Genomic DNA, 26,079 nt, shown 5'->3' on the forward strand with positions numbered 1-26,079 from the left:
CAGAAAACAAAAAATAAAGTGGCAGACTTTAGCTCAAGCATATCATAATTACATTAAATGTAAATAGTCTAAATATACAATTTATAAGATGGAGATTAACACAGTGGATTAAAAAAAATGACTTAACTATATGCTATCTACAAGAAACTACCTTCAAATATAATAATATAGGAGGGTGAGAGTAAAAAGATGGAAAATGATATACCTTGTAAACATTAATCAAAAGAAAGCAGGAGTGGTTATATTAAAATCAGATAAAGAAGACTTCAGAGCAGGGCTTCCCTGGTGGTGCACTGGTTAAAAATCTACCTGCCAATGCAGGAGACATGGGCTCGAGCCCTGGTCCGGGAAGATCCCACATGCCATGGAGCAACTAAGCCCGTGTGCCACAACTACTGAGCCTGCACTCTAGAGCCTGCGAGCCACAACTACTGAGCCCGTGTGCCACAATGCCTAGAGCCCGTGCTCCACAACAAGAGAAGCCACCACAATGAGAAGCCTGTGCACCGCAACTAAGAGTAGCCCCCACTCGCCACAACCAGAGAAAAGCCCACGCATAGCAACGAAGACCCAACGCAGCCAAAAATAAAATAAATAAAATAAAATAAATGAATTTATAAAAAAAAGAAGACTTCAGAGCAAAGAAAAAGACCAGGAACAGAGAGGGACATTACATAATGATAAAAGGGTCAATCCACCAAAAAGATATAGCAAAGATACATATTTTGCATGCAACTCCTAAATATGTACCAAACAACAGAGCAAAATTTGTGAAACGAAACTGCAAAAACTACCGGAATAGACAAATCCACAATTAGAGTTGGAAACCTCAACAAACCTCTCTCAACAATTAATAGAACAACTAGACAGAAAACCAGCATCATAGAGAAGAACACAACACTACCAATCAACTAGATCTAATTTATATGTATAGAATCTCACCAACAACAGCAGAAAAGATGTTCTTTTCAAGCACCACAAAATATATGCCAAGATAGCCCATAAACCATAAAACAAACTTCAACAAATTAAAAAAAAATTAAAATCATAGAGTGTATTCTCTGACTACAGTGGAATCAAAATGGAAATCAATTAACAGAAAGATGACAATCTCTAAACATTTGGAATTGAAAAAACAAACTTCTAAATAATCTGTGGGTCAAAGAGGAAGTCTCAAGGAAATTTAAAAAAATACATTGAAGTGAATGGAAATGAAAATACAGTATATCAAAATTTGTGAGACTCAGCTAAAGCAGTTCTGAGAGGAAAATTTATAGCACTAAAATATTTGCATTAGAAAAGAGGAAAGTCTCAAATCAATAATCTAAGCTCCCATCTCCAGAAACTCGTTTTTCAAGAAACTAGAAAAAAAAAAAGAGATGATGAACCCAAAGCAAGCAAAAAGAAGAACATAATAAAGAAAAGATCAGAAATCAATAAAACTGAAAAGAGAAAAATAATAGAGAAAATAGGTCAAACAAAAAACTGCTTCCTTGTAAAGATCAACAAAATTGATAAACCTCCAGCAACACTGACAAAGAAAAAGAAGACACAAATTACCAATATCTGGAATCAAAAAGGAGACATCACTACAGACCTCCTGATGTCAAAAGAATATTAAAGGAATATTTACAAATAAATCTACACATAAAAGTTTCACAACTTAGGTGAAATGGACCAATTTCCTGAAAAGCACCAACAACCACAACTCACACAGTGTAAGGTAGATAATTTGAAGAGTCTTATAACTAAGGAAATTGAATTAGTTTAGAAACTCCCCAAACAGAAAATTCCAGGCCCAGAGGGTTTCACTGGAAAATTCTACCAAATATTTAAAGAAGAATTAATGTTAATCCTATAAATCTCTTCCAGAAAATATAAGGAGGGAACAGTCCCCAATTCATTATATGAAGCAATTCTGATACCTAAACTGGAAAAAGACAGTACAACATAAGAAAACTAGAGACTAATGACTCTCATGAAGATAGATGCAAAATTCCTTAACAAATATTAGCAAATAGCATTCAGCAGTTAATAAAAATAATTATATACCATGATCAAGTGATGTTTATTCTAGGAATGCAAAGATCATTCAATATGAAAAGCAGTATAATCAACCATATAAACAGTTTAAAGAAAAAGTATCATAGTTATACTAATTGAAGCAGAAAAATTGTTTGACAAAATTCAACACCCATTCATGATTTAAAAAAAAAGAAAAGAAAAACTCTCAGAAAAATAGGAATAGAGGGGAACTTCCTAAAATTGATTTTTAAACTTAACAGTGAAAAACTAAATCCTTTCCTCATAAGATCAGGAGCAGGCAAAGGATGCCCTCTTTCACAACTCCTGTTCAACATAGAGCTGGAAGTTCTACACAGTGCAATAAAGTAAGAAGACAAAATAAAAGGCAGACCAGAAAGGAAGAAAGAAAACTGTTCATCATTCATATTTTTCTTCTCTGGGATGATGTGTCAGATCTGTTGCTCATTTTTCTATTGTGTTGTCTTTTTCTTACTGATTTGTAACATTTCTTTATATAATCTGAATACTGGTCTTTCGTTGATTTCACAGGTTGCAAACTTGTCTCAGATATTGACATGTCTTCTTTCTTTATTGTTACCTTGCCATAAACAGAAGAACTTAATAGTAGAGTAGGCAAATTTATCAATCTTTCCTTTCGTGATTAGCACTTTTGAACTTAGCCTTAAGAACTCTTCCCATTTGGAGGTCAGAAAGATGTTATCCTATATTTTCTTCTACAAGTTTTAACATTTTGCTTTTTCAGCTAAATCCTTAATCCCTCTGGAATTGATCTTTGGGTATGGCTCCTCCTTGACTTTTGGCTCAGTAAATTATTCCAACCTTTGTGAGAGCTCTGTTATCTTTTAAGTTCCAACTTCCCTGCCATGCTGGTTCTGATGCTCTGTCTCTAAAAATTGTGTGGCTTTTTCTTTTCTTTTGGTATGCCTTATAATTTTTTCTTGATAGCCAGACATGATGTACCAGGTAAAAGGAACTGCTGTAAATAGATCTTCAGGAATGTGGTAGCGAGTTTTCAGGGAAAAGAAGTGTTCTGTGCACCCTACAATTAGGTCTCAGTCTTTTGGTGAGCCTGTGCCTTTGGACTGCCAAGTTCACAAGTGTTTCTCAGTTTTTTTCTCCTCACTTAGGTGGGACAGGATGGCTAGGGTGGGCTGCAGTTGAGCAGTTCCCTTCTGCCACAGTGGAAGCCTAGAGGAGTCTAGAGCTGAGTATTTCCCTTCCCCAGGTCAGTTAGGCTCTGAGGCTCTTCTAGCAGGTTAGGCTTTGGTTAACTAGTTTCCCCTGAGGGCAAGAACAGAGTGTTATGGCATATTTCAAAAATGTTCATTTTCCCCTCCCCCTTCCAGAAGCCTGAGGGGATTTTTCTCTGGTATTTACTGTGGATATCTGGTAGAGCTCCTGGAAGTAAATCTCGCAGTATTTTGAGGACGCCCCCACAATGACTGTGCCCCCCTGGAGTGTTTAACTCTCAGAGTTGTCCCCAGGGAGACTCCAGCAGTTGGTCAATTACAGTTCACATTTTCCTGTCCTGGCACTGCTTCCTGCGGCGCTCGCTTTCTGTTGGCAAGTCTCTGCTCAGTTTCAGGCATAAGAACAGGAAAGGCAAAGAGCAAAAAGCAAATGCCAGAGCCCTTTAAAAGAGCTTTTCCAGGAGCTCTACCTAGTACCTCCAGCTTACATCTGCAGGGGCCCAAACTGTTCCACCTGCCCATCCTTAGCTGTAGTTTAAACAGGGCAAATTGCTGCCCTGAGCAAAATCAAGGTTCAGTTAGGACAAAGGGTAGACTGGGAGCTGGATAGTTAATCAGCAGTGTCTGCCCCACTCTCTAAGCACCTGCCAGGACTGCCTATCCCCCTAGCAGGGTTGTTTGGATAACAAAATGGAAGATCACATGCAAGAGCATTTCATACATTATAAAATGTGTTTCATAAACAAAGTGGAAACATTCTGAACTATTTTCTCAGAGAGCAAACCTAATGTTAATAGAAAGTCTTACTAAATGCAAAGACTTGGGTAATCAATATCTCTTAAACCTCAGCTCATTCTCTTTCGGACATCTTTAGATAGCCCAAGATCCAGTGTTTTCATAGATACACATCCTCAAACACCAGTCTTCAGGTGCAGACTATTGCCGAACACTGTTGTAGTGGACATTTGTTGATTTCCTCCAATATTCCTTTCCTCCTTTTCTCTTCCTCTTAGTAATCTGAATGCCTTTCCATGTGATTTTTCTTTGGAGTGTCCTACCCTCTCCTCTAAGGATAAGGCTAGATTAGTTTAAAGTCATTCAGCAAAGTATCGTGACTGATTAAGCGATGGGCAGTCAGAATGACTTCAGAGCTTGAGTCTGGCAGCATGCTAACACTACACTCTTGGAAGATGGATGTGTGGTCTTAAACTGCTGAAGCTATTTTTTTGCACCATGAGGAAAGGCAGCTACAAGATGAAATCAATCTACAGAGAATGCCATGCTAAGAGAATTGCAGAGAGTCAAATGATATACATAGTGAACCTCTGTTTTCCAAAAACCAACCCTACATCCAGGTTTTTCTTCCCCAGCTCAATGAACCAAAATATTTCCATGTCTTGTTATTTATTTGTTTAAGTGAGTTTGAGTTGGGTTTTCTGTTATTTGTAGCCAAAAGATTCCTGAGTGATAGTTTCCACATATATTCCAGGAAAATATTATATATATTATTTTAATGTTTATTATTTTAAATAATGTATATATTTTAAATAATATATTACTTAGTGTATTATATGTTTATGTTTATATATACACACATGTATATATATATATATTTATAAGTATAATATATATATATAAATATCTATTCTGAAATTTATAGTCCTTCCAGGATTAAGGCCATAAGGCCTGAATATTGCTAAGAACGCTTGTAATACATTTCCTGCATGGCATCTGTCTAAAGGATTTTAGACTTTGACATGCCAGGACCTGAGTCTTGCTCTCTTAGGGACTGTATTTATCGCCCCTGCTGTACAAGACTCAGCCCTGAGTACTTTGAGCCAAAGACCAATTAGGCTGAGATATGTCAGTGTTCTTGTAGGTGTGTTTCCTGTTTCCTGTTTGCAAAGGCAACTACAGAAGAAATAAAAGTAACGGCCTTACATAAACCGCTTACTGAGCTGTCAGGTGTTCAAGTAAGTTATTCATTAATTATGAGTGATCTCAGTCACAGGGCCAGAGAACTGCGGGTGATAAAATCTGTTGTGATAACTGCAGAGGGCTCTGAGATCTGAGGCGCTGCGTGACTGCATATCGTGAGTTACTTTTTTAACCTCTCAAATGCCTGGGTTTTAAATTGTGTAAATTATGATTCAGAATGCAAAGATGTTGCATCCTAGTTAAGTTGTTGTGTGTTTATATGTTTTTGGTATTTGGTAAATAGAAAATGGTAATTTATATCTGCCATGAAAACTTTGTTGTGAAGTATACATTTCCATTTTTAACTGTAGATGAATTTGTATGTTACCAAAAAGAAAACTATGCCACCATTGTACTTTTGTAAAAATTGTTTTCTCTTCTGTGGTGCCTCTGATTAAATAGAAACCTAGAGAAATTTACTTTAAAAAAAGTAGGAGAAGTTATAAAGAAGTAAAAACCTGACTTGCTTCCTGGAAAAAAAGGCAATAACTATGTGCCCCTCCTTACTTTCCAAATGTACTCATTTGGCATGGAAAATTGAAGAGGATATTGTGCAGCAAGTAGATGAAATGTTTTCTAATTCAGAAAAGATTCTTTTGAAATTCTAATGAGGGCAGCAGCACCCGCAGTAGTGAATTTACTGTTAAGATAGGAACATTATTACTTTCCTACTTTGTTGATGTGGGTCTCAAAAGCCATTTCATTGAATGTTTAGGAAATTGGCTTTTCAGGAAGGGAAATCTGCTGATTTATGAATTTCTTGGAAATTTTTCAAAATATGCTAATGGCCCCAGATGAGAGCCAGCCAAGATTTGTAGGCAAGATAATATCGCTTAAGCCCTGGTAATACCTTTTGTGACTGTTTGTAAACAAGGCATGAATATTTACTTGGCCAAATAGTTTTATATGAGGAAAAAATGGCAAAAATATTAAAGTAAATTGGGCCAGAACAAAACTTTGGTTCGTATTTTGCTGATATTGGAGGGAAGGGAGATAAGTCAATATAAAATGAGACTTAAATGTACTTAGCTCTTTTTCATCCCACTTCCTTCATCCCCATTAAGTCTCTATGGTTTAATCATTAGATGAGCAACATGGCTCATCTGGATGTAATGTGAAGGTGAAAGTGAAAAGCCTTTATTCCAAATTGGATAGGCCAGTTCTTTTAATGAGATTTATAGGACAGTAATAAAATATTTGAAGTCAAGCTAACCAAAATCTTTTTTTTTTCCTCATGACATTGATAACTAAGCCTCAACCCCAATGCGTTTCTCCTGGAGCCCAAGAAAGAATTGTGCATTTAAGTTGGCAGTGATCAGGCAGCTTGAGATATTTTGAAGTACTTATGGATCTCAACCCTAAACATGATAGTAGCCATTGCATTAGTTCCTTGGATCTTTCTGATATCAAACTAAAGGATAATAGAAAAATATGCATTCTTGTCCCCAAAGACAGTAAAGCATGAGTATGATCCAACATAAGAACCCTTCCCCTTGACGTGAAGGTGTAGAGAATCAGTATGTGTGCTGTTGGCTTCTGGTTGTTTCTGCCCCTCCTCAAGCATCCAAGTTTCTCTTCTGTGTCTGTGATCTCAGGGACAGGTGATTCCTCACTGCAGAGTCCCTTCCTGAGTGAGCCCCAAATATACTCTACTTCATCTCTGCTTTATGCAGAGCAAGAAGAGGCTACAGGAGTTTGTGCTGCAGATTTGAGGCATCTGCCAGACCCAAAGGAGGACAATTTGAATAAGAAATTGACCAAAAAGCTCTTGAGGCAGTGAAGGAGCCACTTCCTGCTCAACTGCTGTTGCCTCGAGAGAGGAATGGGCAAGGCAAAGATGAGGATGACCCCTTAAACAGAGGCTAAACTGTCTAAGTGGGGCTTTCCAAAAGAATGGCCTAAGTTAGCAAACACTGCCCCAATTTCCTGGGCTTTCTGGAATTTTGTTCAAGAATTCCAGACACTCTTGTAAAAATTACCTAGTGACAGAGTTCCTGACAACAATAGATAGGAAAGGTATATGTAAAGAAGCTATTTTAAAGTGAAGTATATGACTAGACTCTAGGTTTACCATCATTTCTGATTTCCTGTTGTCTGGGTATCTCTCTTTAGCTCCCTTAGGCTAGAATTATTTTGTCTGGATCCCCAAGAAATCCATACTCTTCCCCAACGCTTCCTATGTGACTAGCTTCTCAGTTACATGATATTACATGGAATTATATTTTTTCTACGGTTTTCTGCACTAAAGACCTCTTTCCTTCTTCTCTTAAAAAAATGCTATTTTAATCCTCTTAGCCTAGGAGCTTACTACTCTTTATTTTCAATGTCTCAGAAATCCTCCTCTATCAAAAAAACCTACTTCGTCAATAGCATACCTTTCGTTCAGGAGTAGTAATGGGGAGAGATTATCTTAGAGGCTGAGAACACAAGACACCAAATATCTAAAGGATAATTAAAGTATCCTTCCAGATGTTTTCAAATAGAGACAAATACTGATCACTCAAATAATTGATTCCCTGACAACGATTTTTCACTCAGTCACGTTCTTAATGCCAAAACAGCTAATAAATTCAATGGGAAAAAAACCTGCTCTTTTATTAGTTTGTAGAAAAAAGAAGAGAAAGAGAGTTGTTGACTTGTCAGCAATTTTGCAACAAGTTCTTTTAGTGTCATGTAGACTGAGAATGCAGTTTGTAGTAGATAACTGATGATTCCAATTAACCATAAAGTATTGATTAAGCAAGCACCTACTAACTTGAGCCCTAGTGGAGAATGATATAGTATAACATGGACTCATATATTTAATAACAGATCATGTTCCTAGAAACCTAATTCATTTACTCATTCAATAAATACTTATTGAGTGCTTGCTGTATGACAGGCACTGTGTTAAATGATGGGGATTTTAATGGGGAACAAGGCAGGGATGGTTTCTGTCTACAGTTGAGTGTGCGGTATAGGGAAGATGTTAATCAAATAATTACACAAATAGATTTTACAAATGTGATCAATACTATGATGGGGGAAAAAAAAAACCAAAGAAAAATGGGAAACCAAGACTATAAAATACAGGCACTACCTACATCTATTCTAAGTGGTGATCCGGGAAGACGTCCCTGAAGAAACCTGAAGAGGTTCGGAATGGGGAGGAGAATGCTCTGGGCAGAGGCCCTGAGGTAGAAGGAGCTTGGCGCTTACTGGGAACTGAGCCAAGGCCAGTGTCGCTGGAGAACGGGGTGGGGCAGGAAAAGCTAGAGAGGTGGCAGGGGCAGATCGTGAAAGACTTAGTAGAGAATGAATGAATGAACGAATGAACACGAGTAGTTAATAACATGGAGTTAGTCCTGTCGTCTCCTGTCATTAGTGTGAAAATAAAAGGAGTTTGCAATTGTATAATGCCTCTGCTGTTTGGGAGATGGTATTCATTCACTCTTTCAGCCATTCAGCCAATAAACCCAAGACAAAAATCCCTGTTCACATGGATCTTAAATTCTAGTGGAACAAGCAGCAAATATATAGGTTTTATAGTAAATTTTTGTTTATGAATAAATGGTGTTAAGTGGTCTTTCGATGGAATTTTAAAAATACTTTCAAATATATATCATATTGCATCTATGTATGGTTATTCCTCTGTTTAGTTAAATAGAGTTATATCCTTTAGCAGATCTAGGACCATGCTCAGCACAGGTGTTCTTCACAGTACTCAATTCACAGTCAAAGACTTTGGAGAAATTCCAAGAGAATAGGATAAGAGAGGGAAGCTAAGAGATTTGCATTTGTTTTTTTTTCTGAGGAACCAGTGATGCCGCTGCTCGCCAGCACCTTTACCATCTCTTCCTGGAGTGATGGAGGAAGGGAGGAGGGGAGCAGTGAAAAAAATGAAAATAACTGAGGCTAACCTAACACTGATGGAAAAGGATCTCAGAGGGAGAGTATCCCAGTCTTTCTATTTCTTTTTATAAAAAGAGCTTAAAACATTATATACTTAAAATACTTTACAGATTTTGCACATTTACCATCTCTATAAAAGGTTCACATTTTACAATCAATGTACACATTTAAGGAGAGATGTTTCTTTGCCGCATTCCCCAAAGCTCTTATTTAATTGATGGCACATCTTAAAATCATCAGTGACTTACAGTCAGAAAATAGTACTTATCTGGAACCTTGTTTGAGGTTTCAGTCATGCCTGTCTTTTCTGCTTGAAGATCTGCTTGAAGATTTCCTGGTGACAGTGTTTCATATCTGCATATAAATTATTACCATCGATGGAATTAATAAACCAGAGCACCTGTGAGGGTCACCTTCAGGTCTTGTTTGCAAAAATCAGAGAGTAGTTCATTGTATCAAAGGGAGGCATAATAATTATCTGTTTTAATCTTCAGGAACTTCCTTGCTTCTGATTTCCAGGTTGCATAAATCAAAGTGATTATTTCTATATAAGCCAAGAGGAATAATAGAAATGTTGCTAGTGTGATCCTTTAGTACAGGATTTCTTAACTGCAGCACTGTTAACATTTTGGACCAGATAATTTTGTTGTGAGGGGCTGTCCTATGCAGTGTAGGATGTTTAGTGGCAACCTGGTACCAGTAGTATCCCCCCAGTTATGACAGCCATCTCTAGACATTGCCAGATGTCTTCTGGAAGGGGCCAAATCACTCTCAGTTGAGAACCATTTCTTTAGTATATCATAATCACGGACTCACAGTGCTGCTTTAGCTTTTGTGTTGTTGTTGTGTTGCAAACGTGTCCAACTCTAAATGCATAGCTTTCAGTTTAACAGGATGGTATCTTTCTAATTCTATAGTTCTTACATCATAATTAAAAATAATGTTATGAAACCAGAATTAGATTTTTATTCAGCCAAATGTGTGAAATCCTGACATGGTAATATGTTTTTTTTGGGGGGGGGCAGGGAGGGAGGCGGGGGTGGTTTACACTTTAAGGGCCTTGTTTTATTTGTCAAAGCCTGACAAAATTTTATCCTCAAAGTTTAAAACTTACTTAGTGGCTCAACTGTTTTTTTAAAGATACATTTATGGGAATCTTAATGCCACAAAAGACTCCTACTCAGTCAGCTGCAAGATTAATAGCCTTTTGGTGACACATAGAAATTTGAATGAGGCACATTCAGCAAGTTCATTTCTAGTTTTATAGGAAGCCGAAAACAGCAGAGAGAAAAAAAGTGCTACCCTTGTATTCTTTGGTGATGGTACTTGACATTTTAGTGTAAGTTATTACAATAGTATATTGGTTTAATGTTCCCTTAATATCAGTGGTTTACTCAAAGTTTCTGAAAACGGGAAGAATGCGTGTTCTCTCTGTCACTGTTAAGCTAAGAAATGGCATTTCAAAATCACTTCAATCGTACATGATTAAATCTTCTAAAGTGGTATTTTACTATGCTGTGGTGCCTGGGAAGACTTAAGATTACATGAATTCACTTAGACGTATGACTAATATATGACACCATTAAGAGAACTATATTTTAAATTCCTTTTACTGTTATTATTTACTTCACCTAAAGGCCTCTGACTCAAAGTGTTTCATATAGCTCAAATGTTATTTTGTTAAATAGAGCCTTCTTTCATGTCACTATTATGTTCAGAAATATTTAAGAACTTCCAATTGTCTCAAAAATAAAGTTCTAATTCTTTTTCATGGCACTTAAAGCCCTCTACTAACTGGACTGCAATCGATCTCTTCAGATGTGTCTCCTTTACCTCCACTTGCCCCTGTCTCCATATCACACTCCAGCTGCAATGAACTAGGTTACCCAGGGCATCCTTGCATTTTTCTGCCTTTATAGCGCTCTCATGCTATGATCTCTACCCCTTAGATTCCAATCCATGCTTAAGAACCATTTCTTCCTTGAAATTTTCCCAAATTTTCTCAGTTGGAATTAATCTCTCTCTCCCTCCTATAATGTTTGGAAAGCACTACACTAGTGTTCCTCAAACTACCTATGAGAAGGACTAGATTTTTTTAAATTTCCAGTTTATTACAGGACAATATGTATCTTCCTGTCTATGACCAGTACTTAGATCTCGCCCTGTGAAATTCACATGTCTGAACTGGTCTAAACCCCATTCAGTGAGCCACGTCCACTTGATCACACGTTTGAGTAGTGCAGCTATGTCCAGTGCTGTAAAACTGTCTGAACAATTACTCACGATCTCTGTACTTGTGCTGTTGCTGATAAGAAGTAGTTCATGAGGTGGTGCTGGTCCACAGACCACACTTTAGGTAGCTCTGCCCTAGACTATAAGCTCTACGAGGACAGGGCCCAGGTCTGCTTTTTCATCATTATAATTCTAGCACCTGGCATTGCCTGTCACATAGTAAGCACACTTATTCCACATAGAAGTATCATGTTACAGATAACAGCACCTAAAAGCACCAGAGTAGCTTGGATCAGATTGTGATCACTTTTTAGCACCTACAGGATTATCAGGCCTAACCTGTATGAATGAAAAATATCAGACTGAAAATAGAAATAAATGAGAATATCAAACTGTTTTATTTTAAAAACACATGTTCTTTAGTATAAAATCTACTGAAATGAAATACCCAGCCTGCTAGTGCTGGTATAGGCTTTATAAATGTAGCTCACTTAATCAATAATTTAATTTTCTTTCCCTAAATAGTTGCAAAAACTCACTGTATTCAACTTCATTTAAGTAAGCTAAATGGAGCTTAAAAGAAATCTAAAACACTTTGCCTGTTAAATAGCAATATTGAGAAATTGTCTAAGAGAAATATATTCCTCATAGAAAAAAATCCCCACAGAAACAAAACTATATTTGAAACCAAAATGGCTTTCTTTTATGCAGCTCAAGGGGATACATTGAAACTCTTAAGCAGTCCAAAATTGTATTTTTGAAAATGAGAATCACGTGGAGTTAGTTTAACATCTACCACTGTAAATTCTACTGGGGAAAACACCTGGAATATGAGTAACATTTTTCAAAATTTAAAATGTAAGAGATTCAGAATACTTGACAATGCTATCTGAACATAGATTTCTAACTTTCAGTAGTTCAAGAATGTCTTTCTGAAGTGGTAAGAAGTAGTTGCTGTTGAATGTTCATATTTTTCTTTGAATATTTCATTATATTAAAATTGACAGCCAAGAAAAACAAGAACATTCACTATATGTTTTTCTCACCATTATTAGCCACTTACTTTTCCATGGAACATTTGTTATTTCTGGGAAACATATGGCATATGACCAGAACCATAATTAGTAACAGTTTGATGTTATAGGAATTCAAATTTTGGCAATTTCTAGCTTCTTCCTCTGAAACATAAAAGCAGTAAATACAGATCATAAGGGTGCATTCTGGAGTCAGCTTTTCCCTCCTTTACAAATTGTGGAATTTACTTGTTTTGATTGGGGATGTGTTTGAAGACTCACAAACACTTTTATAGCTCTGCCTCAGACCTAGAATGTTCCAGAAGGAGGCACCGTTCTAAGTACTTTATACACATCAGCTTATCTAATCATTGCAATAGCAGGTGAGAAAACAGAGGCATGAAGACATTAATTTGCCAAAGTCACTTCAATAAGAAACTGTGTAGTTGAGATTCACCTCAGGGAGTCTGGCTCCAGATTCTGTGTTTTAACTTTCAAAGAGTAGTGTCTTGTGCTGCATTGCTCCTATAAGTAGAGATTCCATTGGTAGAATCCTGCTGAAGAAGTTATTTTCTTGCAGACTGTCTTTGCCTAATACGTCATAGCTGTGAAATGCTGAGTAACTGGGGAATATTAGATGACTATGAATGATGGGTAACTGGGAATTCTGGGTAACTAGAGAATGCTGGGTAACCAAGGAATCCTGAGTAACCAGGGAATGCTGGGTAACTGGGGGAAAAGGGTGAGAAGCTATTAGTTGACAGTTCACTCTGAGAAACTTTCCAGCATCTGTAAACCAAAGGGTTGTCATCAACATAAGATCTGGGACTGTCCTGCAGAGTCAGTCACTCTCACACAGGATCCCTAAAAACAGTGTTATCTTTGAATCAGAAGGATAAATATTTGCAGTAATCACTTTTGCCTTGTGTTGGAAGCCATGGTTGCTGAGGCTGATTATTCACAGAAGTAAGGCATCCTTTGTTACTAATGGAGTTATTGAGGACTGAAAATGCAACATTGCTTAGCAACATGCATCATAGTATTTACTCTTTTGAGCAGGAACAGCAAAAGCAAGTAGTATGTCTTATAAATGTCCTGGCAGGTATTTTTATTTTCCTTTCCAACTAACATTGCTTGTATCCATTGTCATGGTATTAGCAAAGTGCTTTGACTGTGGCTTGGCGGGAGTAGGTTTAGGTATATTCCCTTAAGTACAGAGATCAGCCCTGAAAGCTGGCATTAGCCCAGTGTAGAACCAAAAAGAAATTAGGCTGCAGGTAGGAAAAAGTAGTAAAAGATTCCTACAACTCTAATGTTCTATATAAGGCTCCTAATTTTCACTGCTGGCAAGTATGTGACGGTAGCGATAGCACCCCTGTAAGATGTGGGAACTTGCTGTAATGCTCTTCAGACTTCTTGTTTTGTTGGCTCTGATCTTTCAGGCGCTGATAGAGTCCATAATAACTAAAAGCGAACATAATCCCTATTTCCTCCTTATGAAAATTTAATAGTTTCACTAATAACAGTGCTAGCACTCCCCTGTCATTTACCCTTTATCATGTGTGTTGGAGAACAAGTTTGTCTCTGGGGAGAATTTGATCTGGATGCACTCCTACCCAAGCCCTCCTTTCTTCTCCAAATTAAAATAGTAACTGTACATTGGAGAATCCTGGCATTCTTTTACTATCTTTTCTTTCTCTGCCTCCAAAGTCATCCTAGCTTGCTGTCTTAAATTATGGTGTTCTAACTTGACTTCTGCTCTGATGAAGAGCAAGAAATCCCAGGGGCTGGGGCCATCTTAAAGGAAAGACTGTCTCTGCAGTGGCTTGAACAATTGTGGGAGAAAAGAGGGGCTAACCTTCCTGCGTGAAAACAATGGGGAAAGAATCAGTTCATCCTTAAAACAGAGGCAGCTGTTCATTCTGGAGGGGGAGATGTTCCACTTGGGATTGTCATCTAATGATTAATGTCTGTTCAATCCCAAGATAGGTGGAGAAGCTTGGAATCTGAGTGACCATATTGTTCGATTCTTTGTCCCTCTTGGGGAAGGGTCCTGGAATGTGTAAATTTTCCTCCTGCAGTTTCACTTTTCAGGGCTTTCCACATTCTTGGCTTTGCTTTTGCTTTGTTGTGTCCTGGAATAACTAATTAATTATGGACCCAATTCCTTCTATGCACTTGTAATTGGACGGCTTGAAAATTGCTCCATGCTGGCTTAAATAATGAGGAGAGAATTAAAAGGCTGAGAGGTGCTGGGAAAGATAGAGAGACCATGACCAGTGGAAATCCAGCAAATATCACACCAGATATCTGTTATGCCAGTAACCAGGGGAGACAGAGCACTGGGGCAGTGGGGCTAGAAAAAACACTCACAGTGAAGTGGTAAAAGGGACAGGGGCAGCAAGAGGGTCCATTGTTGAGAAGAACATTTTTGTGGAAGGAAATCCTGTTTGAAGGCTGTACAGGCTGGGCAGCTGTAGCCAGCCAATGCCTTCTCTTAGGGAGGTGTGTGGGGTGTTCCCTGAGAACAAGGGGAGAGCCAGGACTTTGGAGTCCAACATACTGACATCTGTGTCTGGACTCTGCCATTTACTAACTGTGGGATTTGGAGCAGATGACTTTACCTCTCTAAGCATCCAGCTCTTCATCTGTGAAATGAAAAATAATAGTACTTGTCTCAGAAGGAGTGAGTGGGATCAAATTGGTTAGTGTCTAGACCACTTCCTGGCACATAGCAAACTCTCAGTACTGGCTAGCCATTATTATTATGCAGTTATGTTGTCAACATAATGATTTAATAACAATAAAGATATTAACAACAGGTAAGGTAATTAGCCTGGCACAGCTCAGGAAGGGTTGGCTTTAAAATGCATTGTAGGAGAATTATTATTCCCATTCTGTCTTCTCCACTCTCTTCATGGCCAGTTTGGTTTTGCCCCTTATTATACCCGCCCCCCTTCACTCTTCCACTTAGGGAAGGAGAGGAATTTAAAAATTGGATAAGAACAGTGCAGCTGTTGAGCTGGGGCCTTTGGTTATTGGAAAGGAGGCCACCAGACCACAGCTGGCCAAATAACCCATGGAAACCATTCCCAAAATACATTCTGTTATCCTGTCCTGCTACTTATGTCATTTAGACATAAGGTGATTTGCAATTTCAGATCCTAGATCCTTCTCCCCCATTAGAATGTAAGTCTTCAAGATGGCAAGGATTTTTGTCTCTTTTGTTCACTGCTATTTCTCTAGTGTTTAGAACTATGCCATGCACATGTATGTGTCCAATGAATATTTGTTGGAGGGAGGAGGGAAGGAAGGAAGGAAGGGAAGAAGAAAGGATGGACAAATGAATTTCACCTAGCAGAACTTGGAGGCAAAAAAAACGTCTTGGAAAGGAGACCTCCTGGCTAGCCTAATGGGTTGACAGAGAAGGCCTGTAGGTATTCAAATCAACAAACACTTAGTGAGTACCTACTCTGTACCTGGCACTGCACCAGGTTGTAGGGATATAACAAAAAATAAGATACCATCTTTGCCACCAATGACAGACATCTAGGTGGGATCCAGACAGTCTTAAATGTGATGTAACTGAGGTGGCTTTTGGAGTATAGTGGATAATTTCTGTATTATCATGTTATACAGGGTAAAAACAGTATCAACTTTATAGGTGCTGTATTAGTTTCCTAGAGCTGCCATAACGAAGTATCAAAAACTGGGTGGCTCAAAACAACAGAAAGTTATCCTCTCACAGTTCTGGAGACTAGAAGTTTGCAGTCAAGTTGTTGGCAGGACCATGTTCCCTCCAGAGGCTCTAGGGAAGAATCCTTCCTGTCTCTTTCAGCTTTTGGTAGCCCCAAGTACCAGGTACTGGGCAGCATAACTGCAATCTCTACTTCTGTCTTCACATGGCAGTCTTCCTTTTGTGTGTCTGTCTTCTCCTCTTCTTATAAGGGCTCCAGTCATATTGGATTAAGGATTCATCCTACTCCAGTATGACTTCATCTTAACTAATAAAATCTGCAACTACCCTATTTTCAAATCAGGTCATTCTGAGGTACTGAGGGTTAGGACTTCAACATGTCTTTTTGAGGAGACACAATTCAACCCATAAGAGTTGCTGACTAGGATTTTATTTATTTATTCTCACTAGGATTTTAGATGCAAGGTGGAGGCTTTAAGATGACACTGTGTGTCAATATTAGGCGAGTTGATTCAAAGCAGCTGAGTAGTATCTGAGGATATCGGTATAATCTTATATTTATACTGATAGATAGATAGACAGATAGACAGATATGTATGTATATTTACACAAATACATATATGTAGATGCATGGATATATATCACACACATATATAGACTCATATACACACACATATATACATATTTTATATTCACATGCAGATAAATAGATACAGAAATTAATATTGATATGTGTGTATTGATGGGTTCATGCACATACATGTATTTTCTAGCTCTGTCTATTGAGAGAGCCTAGAAGCAATGATACCCTGTAACAGTGAACACACCCAGCTCCCACATCTTGGTTTCTAAATACCATTCTCCAATCAAAGAAACCAAGGCTCTTTGTAGGAATGGCTGATTGTAGAGCTGAGGCAGGGAAAATAGAAGTGAATTTGGAGCACCTTGTAGTGCTAGAAAGTTTGAAAGTGCTATTTTTTAAAGGATAGAGCATGTCAGAGGTTACAGGAGTCAACCTGAAAGCTCCCTATAGCCAAAGCTATAATTTAAGGGAAAAAAAGTGGGAATTCCCTGGCGGTCCAGTGGTTATAGGACTCCATGCTCCCACTGCAGGGGGCATGGGTTTGATCCCTGGTCGGGGAACTAAGATCCTGCATGCTGCATGGCACGGCCAAAAAAAAAAAAAAGTAATGATAGTATAGATTATAACCACAAGAATGAAATAAATATCCATGTGTCCATACTGATATAAACAAATGATAGAATAAATAAATAAACAAACAGGAGTGAAGGAACAAATCTTTCTTACAGAAAAATTCCATACTATAAATGTAGAAGAAATGAGGGCAAAAAAATCATCCTTAGAACATTGCAGCAATAATTGCTGCAGGTAAGACCCAGTGGTGAATCCTGAGATTAATGGGCAAAATTTTAGGAGAAAAAGGATATTTGCATAGCCTCAAATCTCGCCCAAAATATTTACTAATTACTGTGGTAGTTTTAACCTTTGTCACAAATTGTTTGATAGTTCTGCATCCAGGGGGTGGAGCTTAATTTTCTTTGGGTGTAGACTGGACTTAGTGACGTACTTCTAACACATAAAGTATGGAAAGAAAAAGAGAGGAACTTTTCAGTAGTAAACTTCACAGACACTACCTTAAGCAAGGGGTCAACATTAATATCACTGTTGATAAGTCATGTTGATAGCATCTGTCCCTTGAAATGAAGGGCACTTTACCTTGGTGGTATCCTTCCTCCGATTTCTTAAGTCTAATCATGAGAAAATACCAGACAAACCCAAACTGACAGAAAGCTTACACAACACTTGACCTATTCTAAAGTGTCGAAGTCATGAAAAACAAGGAAAAGTCCAGAAACTGTCACAGATCAGAGGAGACTAAGGAGATATGGTGACAGATGCAGTGTGGTATCCTAGGCCGCATCCTGGAACAACAACAACAAGATAATGGAAAAACTGCAGAAATCCAAATAAAGCCTGTAGTTTACTTAGTAGTATTGTACCAATGTTAATTTCTTAGTTTTGATAAATGTACCATGGCTGTATAAGGTGTTAGCAATAGGATAAGCTGGGAAACTCTCTGTATTACCTTTGCAACTTTTCTGTGTGTCTAAAATTATTCTAAAATAAAAAGTTAAGAAAGAAGGCTCTGAGAAGAGGACGCTATAGCAATAATATCAGATTGTCCCAGTGACTGTTCTCTGAGTGCTTATGTCACTTACTCTGGTTCTGTTGCCTAGATGAGATACAGCAATCAGCTCCATCTTTGAGCTGGACCCCACAAAGTCCTCATACTGGCCTGAAGTCCTGACACTGTCTCCCTCCCACCATTCACGTTACCTCTCTGATTTTATCTCCCCCTACTCTCTTAAATATAGCTAGATATAATCAGGAATAGATAAGACTTGTTGGGCATCAGAAAGACTCGTCCATCAGCAATAACGTAGTAGAAAGATTGAGAATGAGCAAACTTTGCGGTTTGAGTTCTAGTTCTGCTGCTATTCACTTAGGGAGATACTGGCCAAGTCATGTAATCTTTCTGGCTTTTTAGCCTCTAAACTGAAAGAGTTGGACCAGAATGCTTTTAATTGTAAATTCAATGGCAGTGTTATCCTTGGTTACAGCAGGATATGAATTTGATTTATCCATTCAGGAAAATTTCTGCATATTTTGGTCCCTAGTGTGAAATTGTGAATCTCTGCCTGGGTAACAGCTGTGTTCCCACTCTCTGCCCCAAGCTCAGGGCTTTGGCTTTGCAAGGAAAGATAAAGTATAGCCAGAAACTGACCTCATGCCCCATTCTTCCTAGTTCCAAGTCATTTCTGTCAAATGGCTTCCCAAGTTTTAATTCATGTTCTATCTTCATGATTTTTACCATATCCATATTCTCTGTGCACTATTTTTACTTAATATCTTTCTTTAAACTACCCTCTCTTTATATTTTAACTTACATTTGCCTTAAGCAGTAATAACTGTGAAATTGCAGATTTGATGCGCCAGCTATATTTTTTTCGAACGTACACTACAACAAATACACAGCTCAAATCCACCATAACTATGCACTACCTAAAATGGTCTCACACAATGCTAGCGGTATGCATTCCACACTTTGGGAAACCCCTCCATGAAGGTGAGGGGCAGCACCCTAGAGGTCTCAGTGCCATCCGAGTCTTTCCCCCAGTGATCGTAGAGCTTGGGAGTATATAAAAAGGCATTCCTATCAGTGAAAATATTGGGAATCCGATTCTAAGACACTGGAGACTGTCCACTTTATTTTGGAATGAAGTAACAGAAGTGACTAAGCTTTCTCTTTGCGGGAAAGGCCCAAAAGGAGCTGGAATGAGGAAAAAAAGGTATTTTTCTGGCTTAAAAAATAGGAATGAATAGCAGAAGAAAGGGCTGGAGAGAAAGAGCAATTAACAGGAGTAAGACAAAGTAGCAGGAAAACCATGGGGGTGAGGTGGTGGTGAGGGAAAACACTGGAGGGAAATGCAGTTTCTCAAAGAGGCAGAGTATTAAATGAAAGGTAAGAGACTTTGTAGAGGTCCCCATATCCTCCTCCTTTTTGACTTTTGGACTCTCATTCATGGTGTGAGAACTGATTAGATACACCAGAGGGCCAACTTGAAGGGCCAAAGGGATTGTACTCTCCAAGAAACTTACTGCTAACGGAATCGTGCTCTGAACAGGTTAGTTTCTCCTTGACGTATGACCTTGGCATGAAAGATAGATTTAATACTATGAGACAGAAGGAGTTAGAAAAGAGTCTAGATTTTCCCTAGTATCCTTTCCTACTTAATAAAGAAAGGAAAAGACCCTAGCCTTTATCATAATACAGATCTGATTGATTCAAACCGACACATCCCTTAGCCTTCATCATAATACAGATCTGATTGATTCAAACCCACACATCTGCAAAGGTCAGTCGGATTTAAAGAGTAAATATTTTTTTCAAAAATCTGAATTCCAGAGGATTAAAATATCTCTGTTTGGGCACATCTTCCCTGGCACACAGCTGAAGTAAGTGCCTGCAGATGGTCACAGGTGTTGTGTGTTGGGCAGAGGCATAGTGTTGGGGTACAGCATACATTGGACTGGACTGGTTGAAGCTGATGATCCTAATACCACAGAATTTTAATCGGGGATGGGGGTGGGGGAGAGGGGTATGATAGGAGCCAAGGCAGCTGCACAAGGGGCAATTAGGAAAATTCTCCATGTTCTGTATTTTTCCAGATTTTTCTATTTTAAAATAGCGCTTTCTGAGAGGGAGTGCTGATATGGTTTCCATCCTTTCCAAAAGAGGACAGGAACTGGGAGGCTCTGAGGAGACTAGGTATGGTCTCCACATCCAAGAGAACAGATTCAGCCAAAAGACAGCACACTCTTTGTCAAGCTGCACCAAGAATGCTGTTGATTACCCCTTCCTGAGATGGATTTAGGAAAAGCCCAAGAATTAAATTGCACTCAAAGCACATGACATGCAGCCTCATATACTGTTCTTCCAAAACCTCAACTAGGATATTTATAATAAGGTTTTGGTTTCTTTCCAGACTTGAGAGAACACTCATCTGAAATTACATTTTCACGTCAGTTTCTGCCAGATGTACTTTAGGTAATTTATGACAGCTTTTTTCCTTCTTCATTTTTCTTTTTTGCTCAGAACATTGTCCCTTGAACATCCCCTTGCCTCTTTCCCTATTTATTTTCTCTTCTCCATTTTATAATTGGTTCTCTTTAGAGGCGGACCCATGGATAAAATCTTAGTTCTCCAGGACTTTCACCTCCAGAAAAAAAAAAAAAGGCCATTTTTGTATATACCTTAACTTTTTCAGAATTTTCAAGACTATGTCAAGGCTTTGACCAAGTCAAACCTTTCTCAGCAGCCTCCATGGTGAGTTGGCTTCTTCCAGAAGAAAATTCATCACATGGTGTGGGCCACTGAATTACTGTGCATCTGACAGCTTAGCTCACTGCCCTTGGCTGGCTCTTGGAATGATTCGAACAAAATAACAACTTAGATTATTGGACCAGAGGGAAAAAAAGCAGATTCTTTCATGTGATTTTGATTCCTGTTTGTTTGTTTCATATGAACTTTATGTGAACAAAGTGACTTGTGGTGAGTATATATATAATCAAATCAAAATTTAAGAGGATACCCTAAGATAAAATAGAAACTGTGGGAAAATGCTTTCTTTTTTTATTAGGTATTTGTTTTGCCCATCCTCTAAACACTCATTTCTAGCACTTCTTTTGAGTTGGGAAAAGAGTCATTGTTCTGTAGATCTAAACCACTGAAGCAATCACATTTCTGATGGGGAAGAATTTTTAAGTGTATGAATTGAGGGGAATTGTCAGAGTCTGAGTTGAGCAAATCAGGACATTAATTCAGTCCTCCCTAACCCTCGTGAATTAGCATTGTGCCCATGCCGATGGCCTGGTCTATTTTCTGTTTTTAATTTCCTCAGTGTTTGAACTGTAGAATAACATATTATGGTGTCTGTTTCCTGGGAACAGAAAACACAAGTAAATATTTGAGAAATTTGATACAGGGAAGTTTGGGTTGAAGCTTGTCAAAAAGATGCATGAAATCAAGCCCCAATAAAATATCATTCTTTCTTACATCTGGTTTATCATGATTTGATGAAATTCTTCTTTGTGGCCCACTCCTGAATAATTTCATGACTAATACGTAAGTGGATGGATTACGTAAATACTGTTGTTCTAACAATACCCGGCATTTTGGCCACTGCACAGATGTGACACATAAAACTTAGATTGCATGTGTAGATTTTGGTTTAAGTCTTTCATTGAAACAATATCTTTTGAGTCTGTATTGTTATAAATTAATATTTGAGTCTGCCTGAGACAAGAGTACAGATGGAAGCCTTAGCCTGCAGCCCTTTACCTTCTGGCCTCTCAAGAGAGGCCTTCCATGCAAGCAAGCTGTATTAGTTTTCTGTAGCTGCTGTAATAAATTGCCACAGACCTAGTGGCTTAAAACAAGGCCAGTTTACCATCTTGCCATTCTGAAGGTCAGAAATGTGAATCAAGGTCTTAGCAGGGCTGCGTTTCTTCTGGAGGCCTTGAAGGAATAATCCATTCCCTTACCTTTTTTAGTTTTTAGAAGCTGTCTACATTCCTTAGCTCATGGCCCCTTTCTCTCATAATTCCAACATCTTGCTTGTCATTATTTCCTACAACTAACTCTTATCCACCTGCCCCCCTCTTATAAGAGGTCTTATGATTACATTGGGCACACCCAGCTAATCCAGGATAATCTTTCCATCCTAAATCCTTCATCATGTCTGTAAAGTCATTTTGTCATGTAAGGTAACATATTAACAGATTCTGGGGACTGGGAGGTAAACACCTTTGGGAGGCCTAAGATACCCGTGAACTCTCCAGTCCTGCATTTTCAAGCTCCATCCTCTACCTGCCCCCTCCATGCACGTACACAAGGGCTGCTCTGTCTGCCCTCGGGAATAGCAGCAGTCCTGCCTGTCTGCCCTTGGGAGGGCCAGCCTGGGCAGGGGTTCACATAGGTCCTATTGGTGGCTTGGAAAAATTGGACGGGACGTTCTGGGATCCTGGGCCCTTGGAATGTAGTCTGGCTTTGCAGAAGGTCAGTGCCAGCTCAGTGTGGGCACATGCTCTCGGTTCTTGTGCTCCTTGACCTATAAGGAGGAGTGCAGCCGACAGAAGGGCAGAGTAGGGCCCTCTGGAGCTAGAGACTCAGAACAAGGCCAGTTGCTGACATCTACAAGCAGCATTGCTTCCAGCAGCCAGACAGGTGACAGAATCGAATGCCTGGAGCTGGACTGTGGGAAAAGAGAGACTGTCTGCCCTTCTAAAGGAGGTAGATACAGTGTCCCAGAGGAAGGGGACCCAGTGCTGCTACATCTTCTGAATTTTTTGAACAAAACCAGAAATCTGTTTTTGTTTTATTTTAAACCCTGTGTGAGGAAAAGAAAAATGTGCACAAGGGCCATTCAGCTCTCCAATTTGCAACTGACCTGTGGTTTAAAGCAAAAAGCACAGAATCCCTAGGAATAGACAACACTATATTGAATGAGTGAACAATGAATGTCAATGCTAAGTTCAGAGATGGTGCATTAATTAAGTTACTCGAAGCTGAAAAATTCATCCCTAATCATGCCACATTGTCCAATAGGCTCATCAGAAATTTGGCAGGGAGATTAAATGACAATATTAAGATAAATATTAATGAAATGCCAACAATATGATGATGCCTTCAGTATGGTATAAACTTTTTTCACATTATGAATTTCACAGAGAAAAAGTAAAGTCTATAAATTAAAACTCCAAAATTAAAGCCCCAAGGAATTAAAGTTCAAAATCTGAAACTTTTGCTCTTGTGAATGAAAAACCTAAAGGAATCAAAGCTTCAATCATTAAAGCAAAGTTTAAAATTACTTCAGAAATTTCTGAGAAATTACTTCACAGTCATTTAGTCATTCAACAAATAATTATTGAGCTTCTACTATGTGCCAGGCCCTGTATTAGGTACTTGAGATAGAGCAGTGAGCAGAACACAATGCCTCATGTTCTTACGGAGTTTATGCCTCATGTTCTTATGGAGTTTATGTTTAAGACAACATAAATAAGAAAAATATATAGCCTTTTAGTGATGGTTGCTAAGGAGGAAAAAGAGTAGGGGAAGTGGGAGGAGTAGCGGTTTGGGATTTTATGTCGAATGGCCAAGGATGGTCTCATGGAGAAGGTGACTTTTAAGTAAAACTTGAAAGATGTGAGGGAGGAGCCTGGCAGAAATTGGGAGGAAGGCTGTGCCAGGCCCAGGGAGCACAAAGGCCCAGGACCTGCAGCAGGTGTGGGCCTCGGATGTTTGAGCAACAGCGGACGTCCAGAGTGGCTGGAGCAGAGAGAGGAGAGGGGAATGTAGGAGATGGTGGTCTGAGAGGAAGTGGGGGCCAGATCACGTAGGGCCCCAAAGAGAAGGACTTGGGCATTGACTCTCAGTGCGATGGGGGCACGGGAAGATTTTGAGGAGAGAGGTGACATCATCTGACTTAAAGTGTAAGTCAGACCCCTCTGGCCACTGTGCTATGAAGAGGCTGAAGGAGATTAAGGACAGAAGCAGTGACACCAGTTAGGAGGCCATTGCAGTACTCCTGGCGATGGTTCGTGGTGTTTAAACTTGGTGGTGAAAGGGAGGTAATGAGAAGAGTTTAGATTCTGGGTATATTTTGATGGGCCAGATAACAGAATTTTCTAATTTGTCTGGGGTGTGAGATAAAAAGTTGAGGATAACACCGTGGTTTTTGATTTGAACAACCAGAGTGGAGCCGCCATTAACAGACTGGGAAAGACTGGGAAGGAGACAGGTTTAGAAGATCAAGGGGCCAGTTTTGTATATGCTAAGTCCTAGATGCCTATTAAACATGCAAAAAATAGATGAGCAGGCATTTGAACATAGGGGTCTGGAGTTCAGGGGAGAGGGACCAAGCTGGAGATATAAATTTGGTGATTATCAGTATGTAGATTTTAGTTAAAACTATGAGGCTGCATGAGATCACCTGGAAGGTGCATGTGAACAGAAACGAGAAGAATTTCGGGACCTACACCCTGGGGGACTCCAGCACAGAGGTCAGGAAGATGAGGGGGGACCAGCAAAGGAAAAGGAGTACAAGCATCTGGGAAGGTGGGGAAAAAACCAACCAAGTGAAGAAATTGTTTCAAGGAGAAAGGGCTGAACAATGTGTCCAATGCTGCTGGGAGGTTGGAGGGGGAGGACTGGGAATTGCCCATTGGATTTAGCAACACGGAAGCTAATGGGAACTTTGATGAGAGTAGACTCAGCCAGACTGATGGACACTCTGTGCCTGGGTGGGGCTGAAGTTCCTTCAGCAGCTATAGACTGGCTGTCTTCCATGGATGTTGCTTCTTCAGGTATTAATGTACCAAGTAGTAGAGTTAGACACAAAATCATCCAAGCGAATTGCTTTTTAGTAAATCTGAAGTGTTGATGGGACACTTAAAAGTATTGTAGCACTGGCCTCATACACGTGAAATTAGAAAACAAGATCGTCCACGGCTCCTGAAAAATTACTTAAGGCACAAGGATATTCCCCAAGCCAAGTGCTTAGTATTGCCAAATACCACGGCAGAAATCCGCTGGCGCTGAGTGAAGGAGGGTAGTTGGAGAGAATGTTGATTTCTGTTTCACCAGAATCCAGTAAGTCAACAAAACTGGAGACCAAGACTTGTGAACTCAAATTGAATGGGAGAAATACACACCCACTCCACCACCACTACCATCAGAGAGAGAGAGAGAGAGAGAGAGAGAGAGAGAGAGGGAGAGAGAGGGAGAGAGAGGGAGAGAGGGAGAGAGAGGGAGAGAGAGGGAGAGAGAGGGGGAGAGAGGGAGAGAGAGAGGGAGAGAGGGAGGGAGAGAGGGAGAGAGAGAGGGAGAGAGGGAGAGAGGGAGAGAGGGAGAGAGAGGGAGAGCGCCTCACAGTGATAAGCCCCACATCCCTAAGCATATGCTGAGAGCATCCAAGTGTTCATGCTTCCTGCAGGCAGCTAGTATCACAAAGAGGAAAAACAGAGTGAGGGACAGCTGAGGCTGCACATGCTCAGTTCCTATCCCCAAGGGTCTGATTCAAGAAAACACTGCTTCTCCCTATAGGACAGTGAGGCAGGGAGGGGAGAGGCTAGGAATATCCCTCCAAGAGTTCTCACATAAATGCAAGATCAGAGGAAAAGGGATTTGACTTCCATACCCGCAAGCCCCAACAAACACAACAGGGAAAGAAATTCAAACTATCGTATTTGGTTGCTTCTTTGGTATCAGTTTTGATTGGCAACAATGATAAAATTTCATCGGTTAAAACGAAATTAGAAACAGGTGAGTTTTCATTATTCAAAATCTCTCTTATTCTGGGAAATCAAGAACTGGCTTTAGAGTATTTAAGCCACAACTTAGATGCATATGTGTGCAGGTCTGTTGATGATCAGGGAGAAACTGGAAGCCCC

The 26,079-nt window shown here is 39.3% G+C and overlaps 1 protein-coding gene across 7 annotated transcripts in view; it reads left to right on the plus strand.

Annotated features, from left to right (window-relative positions):
- NCALD (neurocalcin delta) overlaps nucleotides 1–26,079 on the plus strand; it is a 445,233-nt gene that overhangs the window by 257,423 nt on the left and 161,731 nt on the right. Inside the window, exon 1 of one of the 7 annotated variants that reach the window (XM_059902287.1) lies at nucleotides 5,248–5,329. The exons of the other annotated variants lie outside the window; for them this stretch is intronic. The gene's annotated coding sequence lies outside the window, so the exon portion shown is untranslated. Of the gene's footprint in view, nucleotides 1–5,247; nucleotides 5,330–26,079 lie in introns of those variants that run through there. 7 annotated transcript variants of the gene reach the window in all.

Source organism: Balaenoptera ricei, chromosome 17 (assembly GCF_028023285.1).
Source record: "Balaenoptera ricei isolate mBalRic1 chromosome 17, mBalRic1.hap2, whole genome shotgun sequence".
NCBI lineage: Eukaryota > Metazoa > Chordata > Mammalia > Artiodactyla > Balaenopteridae > Balaenoptera > Balaenoptera ricei.